Below are 18,834 nucleotides of genomic sequence, written 5' to 3'. Positions count from 1 at the left end.
AAATTCTTCTCTTCAATCAACCTTCTCTTCATGACCATCATATCTCTGAAGGGCAGGTTTTATCAGTCAGTCAACAGTGAAATATTTACTGCCAACACATCTCTTATTAAAGTAAAGTAAAAATTAAACACTTTGATATACAGACATGGTTATTCAATAGACAGAAAATATGAACATGGTACATTTATTGTGCTGTTTGTGCTAACAGGAATTCATGTACCGGTATTTTCTTTTTTAGGCTACATACAGTATGAACCCAACTATTATGCAGGAGATGCTGGAGCACTTTCGTCTATTAATCAGTAAAACAATTATCTGTCCCTGTTATTTTGCTGCTTCAGTCGTCTTATCTAGTGTCTATGGTGACTCTGAATCACAGGTCTCCTCAATTATTTTAGTCCCTTTTAAGGATTAAAACAAATAATTAATATTTAAGATGCTACTTAGGAAACATATATATTCTTGTATGCCTCTGTCTAGCTCTTGGTTGAAAAAAGTAGCCTGAGTGAAAGCTGGTTGCCCATATGAATCCGCTACCTGAAGCCTCAGTATGGTTGAATGTGCTTAAAGGCAGGACTCACTCTAAAGCGTCCATGAAAAGGGGACGAGGCAACAGTCATGCATTTTAAGTTTAGACAACACAACACAAATGGCAAGTTTCATTAGCAGAAATAACAGCTAATCAGTTGAGCAGGTGTGCAGCAGAGCTACTTGCGGCCAAATTTGTACAGCCTCAGAAAAACTATATTTTGAAAGTCACACACATCTGAGTTGATGTTAAAGAGAAATCCTCTGCCCAATTCTGATCTTGGTGTTTTTGCCTATACTCACAGCTTGTAGGTGAGGATAGAACATTGCCTAATGACTGTGTTTTTTCTTTACCACAAGATACCAATACAAATGCCAGCACCACTGCTGATGCTTTACTGACATGCCAGTACCCCCCACCCCCCAAAAAAAATCTTCCCTTTCTCATGAACAAGCAGAGAAGACTATGAGGAAAGTGTAAGAAATTAGTTAACCCAAATAAGCTTTCAATCCACAGAAAACAGTTGGATGGTTTTTACTGTCAGCCCTTATAAACTCAAAAACGGAGAAGAACAAAAAAGTTTTTTTCTTGTATCCATTCAGGGGCTGTAACTGCAAATGATGGTATTTATAATTTTTTAATTAGTATATGGTTAATAAAAAGTATCATTATTAAGTAGCTAACTGGATGAATATAAAAGTAGAAGTATAAAACTATAAATTATAGAATTAAGAATAAATTTGAATGGCAATTACCTTTTAAATAAAGAAAAATAAGATGTAGAAGAATTAAAACTACCGTATTTTCACGACTATACGCACCTAAAAGCCTAGAATTTTCTAAAAAAAATCGACGGTGCGCCTTTTAAACCCGGTGCGCCTTTTATATGGATTACGGTAATATTGGTTAATCGCGGCTACCGTAGTCAGTAGGCGTGGCCGAAGTCACAGCAGTAAGAGCGATAAATAGGAATTCAGTCCCAAACCATTTCTGTCTGTAAAGACCCCAAAATGGCTCCTTGCAAGAGACACGCTTATGACGCAGAGTTCAAACTGAAGGCTATCAGTCACGCAGTTGAACACGGAAATAGAGCAGCGGCAAGAGAATTTAACGTGAACGAATCAATGGTGCGGAAGTGGAGGAAGCAACAAGACGACCTGCGCCAGGTATAGACTCAACGGAGCTTCCGAGGAAACAAAGCAAGAAGTGGATTAACAAAGGAACTCCAGCCGCTAAATATTGGTGTCAACGGGGCATTCAAAACTAGACTGCGAACTGCGTGGGAGCGGTGGATGACGGAAGGCGAACACACGTTCACCAAGACGGGAAGACAGCGCCGAGTGACATACGTCACTATCTGCCAGTGGATCGTAAACGCCTGGGCTGATATATCAGTCTCGACCGTGGTCCGAGCTTTCAGGAAGGCAGGGATTGTCACTGAAATGCCAGACAACACCAGCGACACTGACCCTGATGACGACTTTGACGAGACGGAGCCGGCCATGTTGGACGCCGTATTCGCACAACTGTTCAATTCGGACACTGAAGAAGAGGAATTCGAGGGATTCCTGGATGAGGAATGAACTGATAAAGTGAGCTTTACGTGTTTCTTTTGTGTGTTTACAACTTAACAAGGCTGGTCATACTGTGAATATGGACATTACCGTTTGAACAACGTTGTTATATTGCTATTGTTATATTGCTATCGCTATTGCTTTGCACTACTTCGAGAGTTCGAGTTACCGTATATTGTGTTTGCACTAACGTTTGATTTACCGCAACAGTATTACGTGATAAAAATGTTGCACTAAATCGAAGATTTATTAAACTCCACTATCCACTTGTGGTAAAAATGTTGCACTGCTTGTTATAACTCGCTGTTATTAAAGGAACTGTGTTACGCGAAAACACTACGTCACTCGGGAAAAATAATATTTATTCATTCTGGTTTATTCATTTGGGAGTGAATGGAGTTGTGAGAACGCCGGTTTGTATTCTATTAATAAAGTTTGACTGACTTATCTGACTGTTTTATTGACATTCCTTTAGGCGCAGCTCGAGCTAGTGAATGCGTCATGAAACCACAGGCACTACGCAGTTTCTATGCTCCTTATAACACGGTGCGCCTGTGTATGAAAATAGTTCTAAAATATGTTATTAATTGAAGGTGCGCCCTATATACGGTGCGCCTTATGGTTGTGAAAATACGGTAACTGTTACAGAAAAAAGTTAAAAGACCATTTTGGAGCTAATGAAGGAATTGATTCATTAGCAAGAAATTCCAAAGCAGTGATTGGAAGTGTTTAAAACTGGAGTGGGGGTGCCTGGACAAAAGATACAGTAGAAGAAACTTGATAGAGGAATGAATGATTCAAGTGCTGATGTGAGAAACAACGAAGGGATGACAAGATTAGGGGTTTTATGGGGTAGGATTAGAGGATGAACAGCAAATAATCTGTTTTAGGAGCACACACACATTTTCACATACACAAAGATGCATGATCACCAGAAGCGGCGAGAGTTTGTGTAGCAGAAACAGAAGCAAAAAAGCAAAAGAAGCTCTACACTAGAAACTTTAAATGTGTGTACAATTATTTGCAAAAGTATCTTGGAAATCCATGTTTGTATTGAATGTGAACCCACCAACACCAGCTTCTACACATCACAATGTGGGGTATTTGTGACAGATTGTAATAAGACACATGGGAGAGGATGAGGAATATGAGAACCTCCCATGTTGTTTTGTAGGCAGGCAGGCTCATAGACCAATACTCCCCTCCTGTGGCAATACTAGTGAGTTACACACCTCATGAGCTGAAGACAAACAGGGATTATCCAGATACATTGTACTTTTATAAAGACACATACACACATTTATAGCATGTATTGCTGAGCCATTTTAGCTGCTCTGCATTTGTTTCTGCGTGCAGTGCACTCACCCACAATGCACTAATACTACGTAAAAACACTATGAATAAATGGACAGCCAGAATGGAAAAACTCATGGTACTGAGCCCTTACATCAATGGCTGTTTAGATCACTATGCAGATGACAACATAGAGCCAGGTGATTCCTAAAAATTCAATGTCAATTTTTTCTCACAATTATGAAAACAAATTATTCAACATAAAACCATCATTGTGCTATACGCCTTGCGTACATGTTGCCCTCATTCTATCCTGTAATGTAAATGTAGCAGCCCACACTACCTTTTACAGTGGCATGCTGTGCCCTGCTCCTGAACACACACAGCAATTTACTTCAAACAAGTTTTGCGAAAGAGGGAAAACCTAGCCTGTTTAGAAGACAATGAAAACGGCTACAGTAAAATTGCATTGAATGTATGCTGTTCGTTTCCAGAAGAACGGTGCATGGGATACATGAATCCACAAACTTTTGAAATCAGCCTCCATGGTGTGAAGTTTTGAAAACTTCTATTGACTTAGAAGATCTATACTCAGTGACGGACTTCAATTTTCACAGTGGTCACTCGTGGTAATGCAGAAAAATCCTACAGGGCCCAGAAAGGATTTCTCCCATAGACTTACACTGAAAAAGAGATTGTGTTGATAGGATGCTTCCAGTTAAAGCTACAATAAATATTTCTCTGTATTCTATATCTTTAAGTCATCAAAAACCTCCACAAGCTTAGAAAATGTGATTCATTTTGCATGGCGTTAGCCCTTTGTGTACAAGCTCTCAACAACATTTACGTGATGTCTCAAAACCAGCCTGCTTTTAAGTGCAGGAACAGAAATCTTTCATTTTAATTTTGAACATAATTTAATTTTGTGGGTTTGCCTCACATTTATGGGACACTTGACTTTTTAGCCTTTGTTCATAATGATGTATTAGCCATGGAATGATTGAATTGCTATCAGAGCAATGACACTTGGCATAATGTATAAAATATGTAATTGCTTCAATTATTATACATCAGTATGGAGCTTATTATAGCTATTTTATTTATTATTAATAATAAAGTAATAAATATTTGTACAGCACCTTTCATCCAAAACATGGAGTCCATGTTGCTTTACATAAAAAACTATTGATATCTATAGATATATAGATTTATGTATCTTTACATATCTATATATATATAAACATAGTTTGTTTTTTATGTAAAGTAACTTAATAAAATACACTTAAACAAAGCAAAAATTGAAAAAAAGATTCGGAGCTGCATAATGACCGCTGGACCCACTCGGCCGGCAGCTAGCATAAATAGAGTATTTTTGTATGTGTGCCTCTCCTCTCCTCTCCCCATCCTCTACCTGTCCTCCCCCCTCTCCTCTCTCTCTGTACCCAGTTGGCCATCAGCAGGAGGGTCCCCCTACATGAGCCTGGTCCTGCTCAAGGTTTCTTCCTGTTAAAGGGGAGTTTCCCTTGCACTGCTGCTTGTCTAGGGTTAGGCCCTGGGATTCTGGAAAGCGCCTTGAAATAATTTTGATTGTATAAGACGCTATATAAATAAAGATTGATTTGTTTTGATATCGACATATCAGGCTTTACTCACAACACACAGAAAATTTATGCCTCGAGGCAAGTTTGGATTATAATAGACGCCATATAAATTAAGATGGCTTCATTTAATCTAATTCAAGTGTACAGAGAAATATTGGAAATAAGTTGTAAAGAGTAAATATACAAGAGGAGAAAATGTTGGATATTGTTAAATTCAGTCCAAAAACAATTGTTTGCAAAAATGAACACATTTAAGAACATTTGTATTCAGCATAAATGGCATGTATTAAATGTGTCATTTGAAATGTCCAGTGCTTGTTGTTATCAACATGATTCTAATGCTTCTCGATGCACAGTGTGTGCACGGCGCACGGCGCTAATATGGCTTCCTTCCTCCCGCAATGGTTGGTTACGGCGCCAAAGCTCCTCCCAACACTAGCTCGCTGTTGTTCGACGATGGTGGAAGATGTGCTGAGGACATTGGATGCGCCTCAGAGGTACACATATTTACTGCTCACGCCATTGCGCTCTTTTCTATGTTATTAATAGCATAGATATTTGACTATTGTGTGGGAAAGCAGGCATAGATGCCCAAGGGTCGCAGTGTTTGTGCGCCTTGGCCTAGCTGTAAAAGAAAGCCTCGACCTTTCCTGAGTTGAGTTGATTTGACAATTATAAAGGAGGCAAGAATATTATTTGCCAGAAAATCAGTTTTCTTTCTCCAAAATTCAACAAATCAACGAAATATTGATTTCCCCTCTCTATCCACACAGTGACCATTAAAGACAAATTTGTTACACTTGGAAAGGATTGTGTCAGTTGCTACTGGTCTGTCAAACACTGCCAAATATTGGCCTGGTACGCTCACGGCAGTATTTCCAGTCATTGCAGATCCGCAGGAATGGTATCGTTATCACACCATCGCCGCGTGAACACAGTGCTGGTTTGCATACAGACATTAATTTCTTACCTGACTGTGTGATGGGCACCCATGGAAAGCATGGTTTAAAGGCTCATTGTTCTGCAAAACACAAAATTAGGGAAAATTCTATTAGTGGCTGCCCAGAGATTTTTTTTTTTTTAAATAAGCAGATTACTCCCAGTACAATTAACAGTGCAAGAAATAACTACATTAAAGATGTCAAGCAAACAAAAGTAAAGGAGTAAAAATGGTCGAAGAGATTTTAGTAATAATTCATAAAAATTTATAAACTTATTGGAGTTCAAGGTCAATTTAGAAGGTATAAAAACTTTTTTAAAAAACCTGCTAAACTAACAAATGAAACATCACAAAACACCCTCTCCACATATACTATATATCACAGTATTGTGATTATTGCTGTCAACCTTTCACTTTGGTCTGTTTTTCAGCACCCAGACAAAATCTGTACTTTGATGCAGATATAGATGAGAAAGGAGTCGGACCAGCCATCCAGTTTCACCAAGCGAAGGTGTGACACAGAAGGATGAAGAGAGGAAACATTCCAATGGGAAAGTTAACCAGTTTTTATTCTGACAGCATTGAGAGTTGACACACACAATACAGGTGAGATAAGATAAACTCAATGCAGAATTTCACATTGGAATGAAAGTCTAAAAAGAAAGAGATAGAGGAGATCAGGGATCAGGAATTTATTGAGTGTTTTCTTTGTGTTTTATTATTAGACAGTTGAGAAACAATGTTTCAATCCCATGCTTTGACAGATTACTCCTGACCATTCAGAACACAACTTAAGTGCAAAGCCACAGCCATTATAAAGGCAAATAGGAGTTACGTGTGATCTGAGTGTTGGCCTCTAACAACTTATTCTGGAACCACTATCTGAAAATTTTTTTGAGCAACTACATACATTTCACAAAAATCTGGAATGTCTGTGCATTGAAGCAAACAGAGACCACAGCAAGAGACAATTGATGATGGTCTCCGGCTAACATGACCAAAATAACTATTGTTCAATCCTTGAAGTATTACACAAATTTAAAGAAGCCTTTCTAAAATCAAATAGTGGATGCAGTGTGTTTGTAGTGGAGTCAAATCTGCACTGCAAACAGATGCAATTTGTTGCTTGTTGACAGATTTTTTAAAAATTCAAATGTATCAGCAAAAAGTTTCATTACTTTCAGTAATTCAACTGAAAAAGTGAAACTCGCATAGATTCTTTACACACACCTACTGATTTATTTTAAGTGTCTTTTCCCTTGAATTTTAGTGATTTTGGATTACAGCTAAAATCCGAAATCAAGTCTTGGTTTACAACAGGATTTTGCTCCCAGATGGACATGACTGAAACACCGCCCAAGGGGAAATCAAAAAAATTATGTTTCATGTTTCGATTTGTTTGTGTGATATTCTGATATTAAATGTGACCCAGAAACCTGTGTCCTCACAAATCATGGTAAGGTACTTCTCTTCACACTCTCCCAACCCTGTTTTCCTGGGCATGCATGCCAATTGAAGAGCGGTATCCTGCTGTGAATTTACAACCATAACTGGGACCTGCGTTTTAAAACTGGTAAATTATTATCCACCAATAGATAAAGATGCCATGTTCATTTACAATTTCATTTACATAATCTGTAGATTAAAGACAATACAACTGTTTGTAACTCAGTATCAGAGACTTGATTTGATTGACTTCCACAGTTATATGCTGAACCTCCTAACCCTTATAACAGAGCTCTGTGGAGCTCCAAAATGATAACTGTGTTTTGACACTTTCAAAAAGTTCTCTGATTACATCATAGTAGGGCTCAAGTGCAGCAATATTACTCAAAACCTATGCTTGAAACTAAAGACTTAGTTCTTTTGTGTGTGGAAATCAAAACAATTCCCACCACTTACTGGGATTTCCGTTCAGAATGAATGAAATTGCTTTCGGGAGGCACTTAATAGTAATCCTGTGAAAAGTTGTCCCCTACCAAGGCAAAAAGGTATTATGTCTTGACACAGGACTGTACAGTCCAGACTTGTGATCTTATTGGACCAAGACATGAGAGGCGACGGGCAGGGGTGGCAATCCTCGTTGCTCCCCGGCTCAGTGCCTGTATATTGGAGTTTATCCCGGTGAATGAGAGGGTAGCCTGCCTTCGCCTTCGGGTGGGGGGACGGATCCTGACTGTTGTTTGTGCCTATGGCCCAAACAGCAGTTCAGCGTATCCACCCTTTTTGGAGTCCTTTGAGGGAGTGCTGGGGAGTGCTCCTTCTGGGGGTTCCCTCATTCTCCTGGGTGACTTCAATGCTCACATTGGCAGCAACAGTGAGACCTGGAGAGGTGTGATTGGGGAGAATGGCCCCCCTGATCTGAACCCGAATGGTGTTCTGTTGTTGGGCTTCTGTGCTCGTCTCAGATTGTCCATAACGAAAACCTTGTTCAGGCATAAAGGCATCCACATGTGCACTTGGCACCAGGACACCTTAGGCCACAGATCGATGATTGACTTTGTGGTCGTGTCATTGGATTTGTGGCCGCATGTTCTGGACACTCGGGTGAAGAGAGGGGCAGAGCTGTCAACTGATGATGAGTTGGCTCCGATGGTGGGGAAGGATGCCGGACAGACCCGGCAAGCCCAAACGTGTTGTGAGGGTCTCCTGGGAACGCCTGGCAGAGTCTCCTGTCAGAAGGAGCTTCAACTCACACCTCCGGGAGAGCTTTGACCCTGTCCCAGGGGAGGCGGAGGACATTGAGTCCGAGTGGACCATGTTCCGTGCCTCCATTGTTGAGGCGACTGACTGGTGCTGTGGCCGCAAGGTGGTTGGTGCCTGTCGTGGCGCCAATGCCCGAACCCGCTGGTGGACACCAGTGGTGAGGGATGCCGTCAGGCTGAAGAAGGAGTCATATCGGGCCTTACTGGCCTGTGGGACTCCTGAGGCAGCAGATAGGTACCGGCAGGCCAAGCAGAGTGCAGCTACGGCTGTTGCCGAGGCAAAGACCCGGGCATAGGAAGAGTTCGGTGGCCATGGAGAAGACTTCTGGACAGCTTCGAAAAGGTTCTGCACCACCATCCGGCATCTGAGGAAGGGGAAGCAGTGCACTGTCAAAACTGTGTATAGTGGCGATGGTGTGCTGCTAACCTCAACTCGGGATGTTGTGGATCGGTGGAAGGAATACTTCGAGGACCTCTTCAATCCCACCAACGCGCCTTCCAGTGAGGAAGCAGGGCCTGGGGACCTGGGGATAGGCTCTCATATCTCCGGGGCTGAAGTTACCGAGGTAGTCAAAAAACTCCTTGGTTGCAAGGCCCCGGGGGTGGATGAGATCCGCCCAGAGTTCCTTAAGGCTCTGGATGTTGTAGGGCTGTCGTGGTTGACTCGACTCTGCAACATCGCGTGGACATCAGGGGCGGTGCCGCTGGATTGGCAGACCGGGGTGGTAGTCTTTTTAAGAAGGGGGACCAGAGGGTGTGTTCCAACTATAGGGGGATCACATTCCTCAGCCTCCCTGGTAAGGTCTATTCAGGGGTACTGGAGAGGAGGGTCCGCCGGATAGTCGAATCTCAGATTCAGGAGGAGCAATGGGGTTTTCGTCCTGGGCGTGGAACGGTGGACCAGCTCTACACCCTCAGCAGGGTCTTTGAGGATGCATGGGTTTTTGCCCAACCAGTGTGTTTTTTGGACTTGGAGAAGGCATTCGACCGTGTCCCTCGGGGGGTCCTGTAGGGGGTTCTCCGAGAGTATGGGGTGTTGGGCCGTCCGCTCCCTGTACGATCGGCGTCAGAGTTTGGTCCGCATTGCTGGCAGTAAGTTGAACTCGTTTACAGTGAGGGTGGGTCTCCGCCAGGGCTGCCCTTTGTCACAAATTCTGTTCCTAACTTTTATGGACAGAATTTCTCGGCGCAGTCGTAGTGTTGAGGGGGTCCGGTTTGGTAACCTCGGGATCGGGTCTCTGCTCTTTGCCGATGATGTGGTCCTGTTGGCCTCATCGGCCTGTGACCTCCAATTATTGCTGGATCGGTTCGCCGCCGAGTGTGAAGCGGCTGGGATGAGAATCAGCACCTCCAAATCCGAGGCCATGGTTCTCAGTCAGAAAAAGGTGGAGTGCCTTCTCCCGGTCAAGGAGGAGATCCTGCCCCAAGTGGAGGAGTTCAAGTACATCGGGGTCTTGTTCACGAGTGAGGAAAGAATGGAGCAGGAGATCGACAGGCGGATCGGTGCGGCATCAGCGGTAATACGGACTTTGCACCGGTCCGTTGTGGTGAAGAGAGAGCTGAGCCAAAAGGCGATGCTCTCGATTTACTGGTCGACCTTCATTTCTACCCTAACCTATGGTCATGAGCTTTAGGTAATGACCGAAAGAACAAAATCACGAAATAAGCTTCCTCCGTAGGGTGGCTGGGCTCTCCCTTAGAGATAGGGTGAGAAGCTTTGCCATCCGGGAGGAGCTCAGAGTAGAGCCGCTGCTCCTCCACGTTGAGAGAAACCAGATGAGGTGGCTTGGGCATCTAGTCAGGATGCCCCCTGGACGCCTCGCTGGTGAGGTGTTCAGGGCATATTCCTCCGGTCTTCCCCCGGGAAGACCCAGGATACATTGGAGAGACTATGTCTCTCGGCTGGCCTGGGAACGCCTGGGGATTCCTCCGGATGAGCTGGAAGAAGTAGCTGTGGAGAAGGAAGTCTGAGCCTCTCTGCTTAGGCTGCTGCCCCGTGACCCGACCCCGGATAAGCGGTGGGAGGGAGGGAGGGAGGATGGATGGATGGATGGATGGATGGATAATGCTTCCCCATGCTGTTTTTTCCCCTCTCATTAATAATAGACATTACTGTACATACAGAACACTGGATTCATGGTTGGAGTATGTTGAGGCCGTCTTGATTACCACTAGCCTACGGTACAGTGGGACCTCTACTTACAAACGTCTCTACATGCGGAATTTTCAGGTTACGAAACGTCTCAACGGGAAGATATTTCCTCTTGTTATGAAAGAAATTTCAGGATACAAAAGGCAAAAATCCGCTACTCGCAGCTCGCGGAGTTTAGCAAACGCAAACATGCTTGTAGCTGCTCTGCCATTGGCTATCGCCTAGCATCTTCCTGTCATCCCATTGGCTAGGAGGGACGTCAATATGTACAGGTATGTGTGTATCCCAGCGTCGTCTTCGTTTAACTTTTATTCACTCTGGACCCCAGGAATATGATGGAGAAAAGTGAAAGAAAGAAAAGAAGAAAGAAAAGAAGAAAAGAAGAAGAAGAGAGCTTTTTGTCCATACAAATGAAGCAAGAAATAATAGAAAAGCATTAAAAAGGGATACGTTTGGTTGATCTCGCCAAAGAATATGGACATAACCAGGATTTATTGTTGGTGTTCGAATGTTTGTCCATTAGATGGCGGTGTTACCACAAGTGTTAACGTTCTTTGCTAGTAATGATGGCTAATGTAAGATTAGCCTGTAATGAAGTTCATTTTGTTCCTGGAGAAGCCTTGCAGTGAATTCCTACATTTATTGTGCGGTAATCTAATTGTAACATGTATTTGTTACATGTTTTGATGCATTTTTATGATTTATTAAAAAAAATTATGTCCGAATTTTTGGGGGTTTGGAACAGATTAGGGCATTTACATGGAAAACACGTCTCTACTTAATTTTCAGGTTATGAAATAAGTTCCGGAACCATTTAATTTCGTAAGTAGAGGTCCCACTGTACCTCTTTGCCATGGGAGGGGTCATCAATTACAAGGTATTCTGGAACTGTCATGACCCAGTTAGCATGGAAACACAACTTGCTCATGTTTGATAAATGTTTTGTGGCGTGGGTTTCACTTCACAAAATGGACAAAACATATAGACTTCATCATTTGACACATTTGGAAAAGTTCATCCTGTTTTGTTAATTTGGTTTTAAAGTTCTGAAGTTCTTTTCTTTTCGTAATCATGTTTTGTGGCATGTCAAAATTTGTATAGAGACTTTGTAAAAGTATTTCATAAATGTTATTGTTTTATTGTACTTTTCAGCCACCATAACATCCCTGGGTTTTTTTTTTTTTTTTTAAATCAACCATATTGTGAATGCTGCAAATGAAGATCAGAGACATGGCCTACAGAGAGCTGTTGGGAGCAGCTGGTGGACTGGTGCAGGGACAACTTGATCATGAATGTGGACAAAATCAGTGAGGTCACTGGCAACATCAGGAAGAACCAGTCCCAGCCATGCTCCATTTTTAATCAACAAATCGCTGGAGTGTGGTGGTTGTAAGCACCACAGAGTTCAGATGACAGATGACATCACCTTGTCCAAAACAAAGCTCACAGTACCGCATCTTTGTGTGGTATGGCGGCTTCAGATCCTTTGTCTGGAGGAATGTGAGGAGGGAGGCGAGAACAGCAGAGACTTCTCTTCCATCAATTCAGCACATGGCACCAAAGCACTAAATATTCACAGCTGTATATCACACCTTCCCCATGGACTGTTCTTTCTGCTAACCTCTGGAAAAAGGTTCCACAGCACTCATTGCAGGATTAGCAGGTTCTGCAAGAGCTTTTTCCCCTCAGGCTATAAGGATGCTGAACTCTAAAATATACATCTTCTAACCAGTATTAGGGGTAATGACTTTTCAGTTCAGTTCAATTCTTTACTGGAAAAGGAAAACAATATCAGTGTTGGGAGTTGAACTCCCTCTGCAGTTGACTATTAATTAAAGCCTTTGTTAAACAGGAGTAACAGTTTCTTAAGGAATACTGCACAGTCATCAATTCACTGACTGCAGCTTTGAATACATCGCAAGGCTGTTACAATGGGAGTCTCCTGGCAATGCTGGAGATTTTGATGTCAAAGACACTGGCACTGGAAAATTGTCTCTCTGGGATGACAGCCTGGTTTCTCAATGTTATATTACATTTATGTTTTTTTTTAATAATTTAAAATCTTTAATCAAAATCCACTGTTTCTACATTGTATTTTATGTATTGTGCACGGCAAAAAAAATCTGCATAGTCAGTCATTATTTTGCATGACATTTGCAGGCTGTCAAGAGAATATCTCTTAGCAAAAATAAAACATTTGAAAAGTAAATAGTAACATGTAAAGGTTCAGTTTTTGAGCAACTACACCAACTTCCTCATTTTACACAATTTCACCATGTATAAAAAACTGATTAGTTTCTAATCACACGCACATACACATATATATACACACACATACATACTGTATATACGTGTGCGTGTGTGTACACACATACCGTACATACAGAGAGAGAGAATGTATGGAGTTAGGGTTAGACAGACAGACAGACAGACAGACAAACAGACATTCATTCATTCATTCATTCAGCTGGTTATGCCACGTGAGAGAGGGCAATCAAGTCAAGACTAATCATAAAGATGGCCTATGCAGTTGGCTTTTGTGCACAAGTAGCACTCAAAGATATACTATAAGCTGACCAAAAACAAGTGTGATATGGTATAGCAAAACAAATAAAAAGTATTTGGAAACAGATGAAGGGACATCCAAAGAGAATAGGGATATGGCAACAATTAAAAGAAAACTGTAAAGAATGAGAAAGAAATGTTTTTCTTTAATGCCACAGGGAGTGTGTCCAAACTCAAATCTGTCCTCTCTTTACCCTGTCTGAAACAGCCTTTTCTTTGTCTCTGTTCTCTACTTCCTGTTTCATCTGGAACCAATTTCATCCCTCGTGCCTCATTCCCAAGAGTAGACCCTCGCTGCCAATGAGCTTCACAGACTTGAACACTCCTACATTGCTGGTGCATAGGCCAACATATGCAGAAATGAAAGTGTTCATTTACGGCAGACTCTTCATTCTAAATGCCGTGTGTAATCTGACCTTTGAAACGAGCAACACTCCCCTGCACTGCACTTCAACACAGAACCAGGTTGATAGTGTGGATTCCATTTAAGATTTTTCCTTGGTTATAAGTAGTACGTATTATTTTACTTTATATTTTATAGCCAAGTGCAAAGAAGACATTTGCAAACTCTAAAGGAAAAAAGTGAAGACAGTTTAAAACAAAATCACAGTGTTTTTGAAATTATAAAGTAACTGCTGCTTCTGCAGTGAATGCAGATGTGCTAATACAAGAGAATAGGAGTGAAGGAGGGAAACAAGCATCTGGAATCAATCAGTCTGCAAGATGGTGATGGTGTGGTGGCTGGATGGGGGAAAACATGACCAAGATATGAAGAGGAAAGAACAGAATGAGATGAAAATATAGACAAATGGAGGTGAAATGATATGGTGACTAAAAGCCAATATAGAAGAAAAAATAGAAAGCAGTGAAGCATTTGTGAAAATGGAGACAATGACTCATAAGTGAAGAACTTCATGTGATTTATGTTTTCTTTAGAGATGGGGGAAGGGACTGGGGCCTGAAGTTGGAGTCTGGTTTTCTGGGACTTGTTTATCTAGACTTACACTGAAAGAAACATGTTCAATCTGTCTCTACACTGGTGCAATTCTTGATCATTATATAAAAAAGGCACCTATTTTCCAACTAAATACAGTAAAAAAAAAAAAGACTATGTGAGATACTTTCAAAGGATTTTGAGCAAAGTGATAAGTTTGGAGGGCAAAAGAAAGACTAAAACTTCAGGAAGGAATGACAAAAACACTGAAAAGCAGTTTTATACCGAGTGTGTAGAGGGCAAAATGAAAGGGTGTTTCTCGCTTGTGTTTTTTTTTTCCTCCAAATTGCTATTTTGGGCGAAGGAAAAAATTGTAAAGCTGCTGGGGTTAGTAAGTCTGAAGCTGGTATAAAGAGAATAGGATCAGTTGTGTTAAACATTCCAAATTAGACAGAATCAACAGATGGTGAAAGAAGTGGGCAGAGTGAAGGGGTGAGCAGGATAATTAATAGGGCAGCTGCAAGCATTGATAAAAACTGTTTTTTAATCAAAATTTAAATTAAGAAATAAACTCTGGACCAAAAAAAATGTATGGTGAGCTTTAATTTTTTCAGCTATTGAGATATGAGGTACATTGACTGAGGTGTAACACATATTTCTATTTGTCATCCAGACATCTGACATCAGCAGATGATGGGCAAGATTGGAAATGGATCATAAATAAATACACAAAAATGAAACAAAGTGAAATAAACCAAAAGAGGAGTTGTGTGGTTTTTAGCTGTGGTCTACAGACCGGCCTCAAACCCACGGCATGAGGGCTGTTATTTTGTGGCCCCTTACTTGATATCAAAGTTTAGTGTTAGTGTGGCCCGCACATTTTTCTCAAATGCACCTTTTTGCCGAGTTGATGGGCAAGCTGTGCTTACCCTGGGCTTTTGTCTTTAACTTATGGGCTAATGTAGCACAAGCTCATGACAACTTCCGGTGTGGCGTTTGTTGTCAAGTTATTGTGCATTCCCGTTAGGTTGGAAGTTGTTAATTGGAACAGCTTGGATTTCAGCATTCAGACTTCGGAGATTCTGACTTCCGAGTACAACTTGAACGCACCATAATCGCCAGCACGGATTAGCAATGGTTGAACCTGCTAAAAATGTGATTCCAGAGTGACACCAAGTAGAAGGACAATATATCCTGTCTTCAAGCCCCAGTTATATCTTTCTCAAAACCTGCAGTGAAAAGAAAAGTTGGTGAAGAGCAAAGATAATATCAGGAAAAGTGGAAGACAGCTTATTTTTTTGTTAAGCACAGAGGCTGCCCGACATGTCTTATATGCACCGAGAAAGTTACGATGCACATGAATGCAACATCAGACGTCATTACTTAATTAGACATGTTGATAAGTATGCAAAATACCAGGGAGAGGAGGGAGAGAAACGGGGTGCCAATCTTAAAATGTGCCTTCTGAAGTGACAAGATGTTTTCAAAAAAGCAAGCAAAGATAATGATGCAGCAATCGAAGTTGGCTCCGTGGTGAGTTAATTGATTGCGAAGTTGGGAAAGCAATCCAAAGAAGGCGAGTTTGTTAAAAAGTGCATGTTACAGGCTGCAAGTATAGTCTGTCTGGAAAAGAAGGGTCAGATAAGCAACATCAGCCTTTCAACCAACACAGTGGCAGAGCGCTGTCAGGTAACATATATGATAAATTGTGTGAGAAAGCCAAACGTTTCTGTGCATGCTCAGTTGCTCTCAATGAGAGCACAGACATCACTGACAATGCGCAGCTCGCAATCTATGCCTGTGGTGGTGAGTTTTGAAGTGACAGGAGTTGCTCACAATAATCCCAGTGCATGGCCATACCACTTCTCAGGAGATATTTTGCCAGCTGTGTGATGCTATTATGGATGCAGGTTTGCCACGGAAGAGGTTTACTGTGGAAGATGCTCCTAATGTGCTTCAAATGGAGCTCATTGTCCTTCAGTGCAATTCAGAAATCAAAGCCAGTTTCAGGGAGGTGAGTGGAAAGGCAGACAAGCTTGGACAATTTTTGAGAGAACTGCCCCCCCACCTTCCCTGAGCTTTTCAGGATGTTCAAGTGGAACATGTGCCTTTTTGGCACAAATCTGTGTGAAAAGCTTTAATAAGTCAAAGTACAGATCCAAACTTATTGAGGAGCATCTTCAAGCCATACTGAGGGTCTCAACTGCTTCGTCCCTGAAGCCAAATGTGGCTCAGCTGTAGTAGGCAAGAGAAGCCTATGTTCTGAAGAACCTGTTCACGTTGAAGAACTGTTAATGATAAAGATTGAGAAGATTGGATCGGTTGCACTTTTTTTTGGAATACCTGCGGCCCAGCCTCGCCCAGACTCTATCTCCAGAGGCCCCCAGGTAAGTTGAGTTTGAGACTTTTGGGCTACAGTCTGCAACAATAGTGATTAATAATTCAGTCATTATTTTTACTGAGTAATGAAATACAGGTATACTTGTGACGGACCACCTCTGGTGGTTGCCCAAAGGTTTCTCCTGTGATATGCAAGTCATTGATCGGATACCAGCCCCCTGCATCACCATGCTGAAGTGTCAGCAAGGAAGATTTTGGACCCTGAATAGTTCCTACCATAAAACCATATATTTGGTGCATAAATATACTTAACTGATTATTTTTATGAATGGCTATCTGGTACCCTGTGACTTAGCTTCTATGATGAATTGTAATGTAAAGCCCAATGACTGGTCAGGACAATGCTGTTTAAACACAACAAAAAAATACCTGTGTCTGTCATAGCATGGCGTTTATCAAACTGACTGACTGACTGACTGACTGACTGACTGCGGCCTTTGCTGCCATCCACCATGTTTGTTGTTGTGAAGCTTCTTCACAAAACTTCTTCCTTGCACATAATTATGACAATTATGATGTCAGAGCTGTGTTGAATTGAGAAACAAACTCTGGAGATGAGTGACACTGTCAGTGCAGCCTGGGAAGAAGGTTTGCACCTTAAATAAGAGTATAGCAATAAAGAAATCTGACTAAATCTGCATTTTGTTTTGCTTCAATCAGCTCTCCTTCCAAAAATAATACTCTGTCATCAGTGGTTCATACCAACCCTCCCTAGTCCAAGTCCCCACCACTAAATATTCAGGCCTGAGAAACTGATCCTTTTGCTTAATGCCCTCTTCTCGAGAAGCTCTGATCTCATTAGCATGACATAAAGCCTCTTTGCTGACAGTGATAGGACAAATCAGCTCTCCAAGATAAAGACACACAACACTGTCCGACACCGGTCTAATACTGTCTAAAGATGACACACAGATGGCATCAACACAAAAAGAATTGAAGCAATATATGATGTGAAATATAAGGAGAAAAATAGGCTACAAGGATGCTAACTCACTGATTTAGTGTAAAGACAAGTCAATTTTAAATATGGTGGAGAAAGAAGGGAGAAAAAAGCCTGCTAACTGATTGAGAAGTGAATGGAATGCATTGCTCTCATGTATTAAAGCCCCAACTTATATTCAGCCCAATGGGCCAAAATTTCTCCAGGTTAGGCTATCAGGTAAAAATCCAAATAAGCCTTTTGTTGCATCCAATATTACAACATTAAATTACCACATCATTCATCATCCAACATGTGACCTTCTTTTCTTTCTATTTATCCTCAAATAAAGCTCCATCATTTAAAAGTCACCTCTTCAGTGTTGTGAATTGTGTCCAGGCCTCTCACATTTCCCGATGGTCCATGACCAAAACAAATGCCTCTGGAAAGCAGAGCCATCACATTTTGTTTCCCTGCTCTATTCCATCATTTAGTGCTATCATTCAAACTGAAATAATACAAGAAATGAGGAACTAAAGTGCCCTTGGTGCTATAAAATTCAAACAATATACATCAGTAGTAGTCCATACCAGACAGTCAAACATTAAACAATTAGTAAATACATAATTCTGTCAATGGGAGCCAAACCCCTCCAGTCTGTCCAACTACAGTCTGTCGTCTGTCTCATAGGAATTCTCTGAACTAGGTACAAAACCCTTGAATTGGTAGAGGAAAAGTCACATGTTCAAGGATCCATTTTAATAACACATCTCCACTAATAGATTCTGAAATGGATCTCAGGAAAAACTTGCATTCCCTTATTCTGAAAATGAAAAACTAAAAGCAGAGAGCAATTTGTTACAGAAAGACTATAAATGGACAGTGTAGATTTTTGCATGTGTGTTTCTTCTGCCCAAATACTGTCTGCCTGTTAGTGAAGAGTTTCGAAGCTATTCATCCATCCTGTGACATTACAACCGACGAGTAATGTGAATAACCCCAATGTCACATAGTTCACCATCCCATCCTCTTTCCTGGGAGAGGAATCCTTGCTAATTATCAACTGCACCACCAATTTACAACTTGCATGTGGCTTCAAATAAATAAATCTAGTCATGTTTGACATTTCATCACAAAGCTTCTTGGATTTTTTTGTGACTCTGCTTGTATTTTATTATTTGTGCATGTCCTCTGTGAATTATTACTTTTGGAAAAGCTAGAT

The 18,834-nt window shown here is 41.3% G+C and overlaps 1 protein-coding gene across 3 annotated transcripts in view; it reads right to left on the bottom strand.

The window, feature by feature from the left end:
* LOC101077168 (RNA binding protein fox-1 homolog 2-like) overlaps positions 1–18,834 on the bottom strand; it is a 43,473-nt gene that overhangs the window by 23,139 nt on the left and 1,500 nt on the right. For all 3 annotated transcript variants that reach the window (XR_003888458.1, XR_003888457.1, XM_029836156.1), the window contains exon 2: positions 5,968–6,018. The gene's annotated coding sequence lies outside the window, so the exon portion shown is untranslated. The remainder of the gene's footprint in view (positions 1–5,967; positions 6,019–18,834) is intronic.

This window comes from Takifugu rubripes, chromosome 5 (assembly GCF_901000725.2).
Source record: "Takifugu rubripes chromosome 5, fTakRub1.2, whole genome shotgun sequence".
Classification (NCBI taxonomy): domain Eukaryota; kingdom Metazoa; phylum Chordata; class Actinopteri; order Tetraodontiformes; family Tetraodontidae; genus Takifugu; species Takifugu rubripes.
This window is presented reverse-complemented; position numbering and strand designations above follow the sequence as displayed.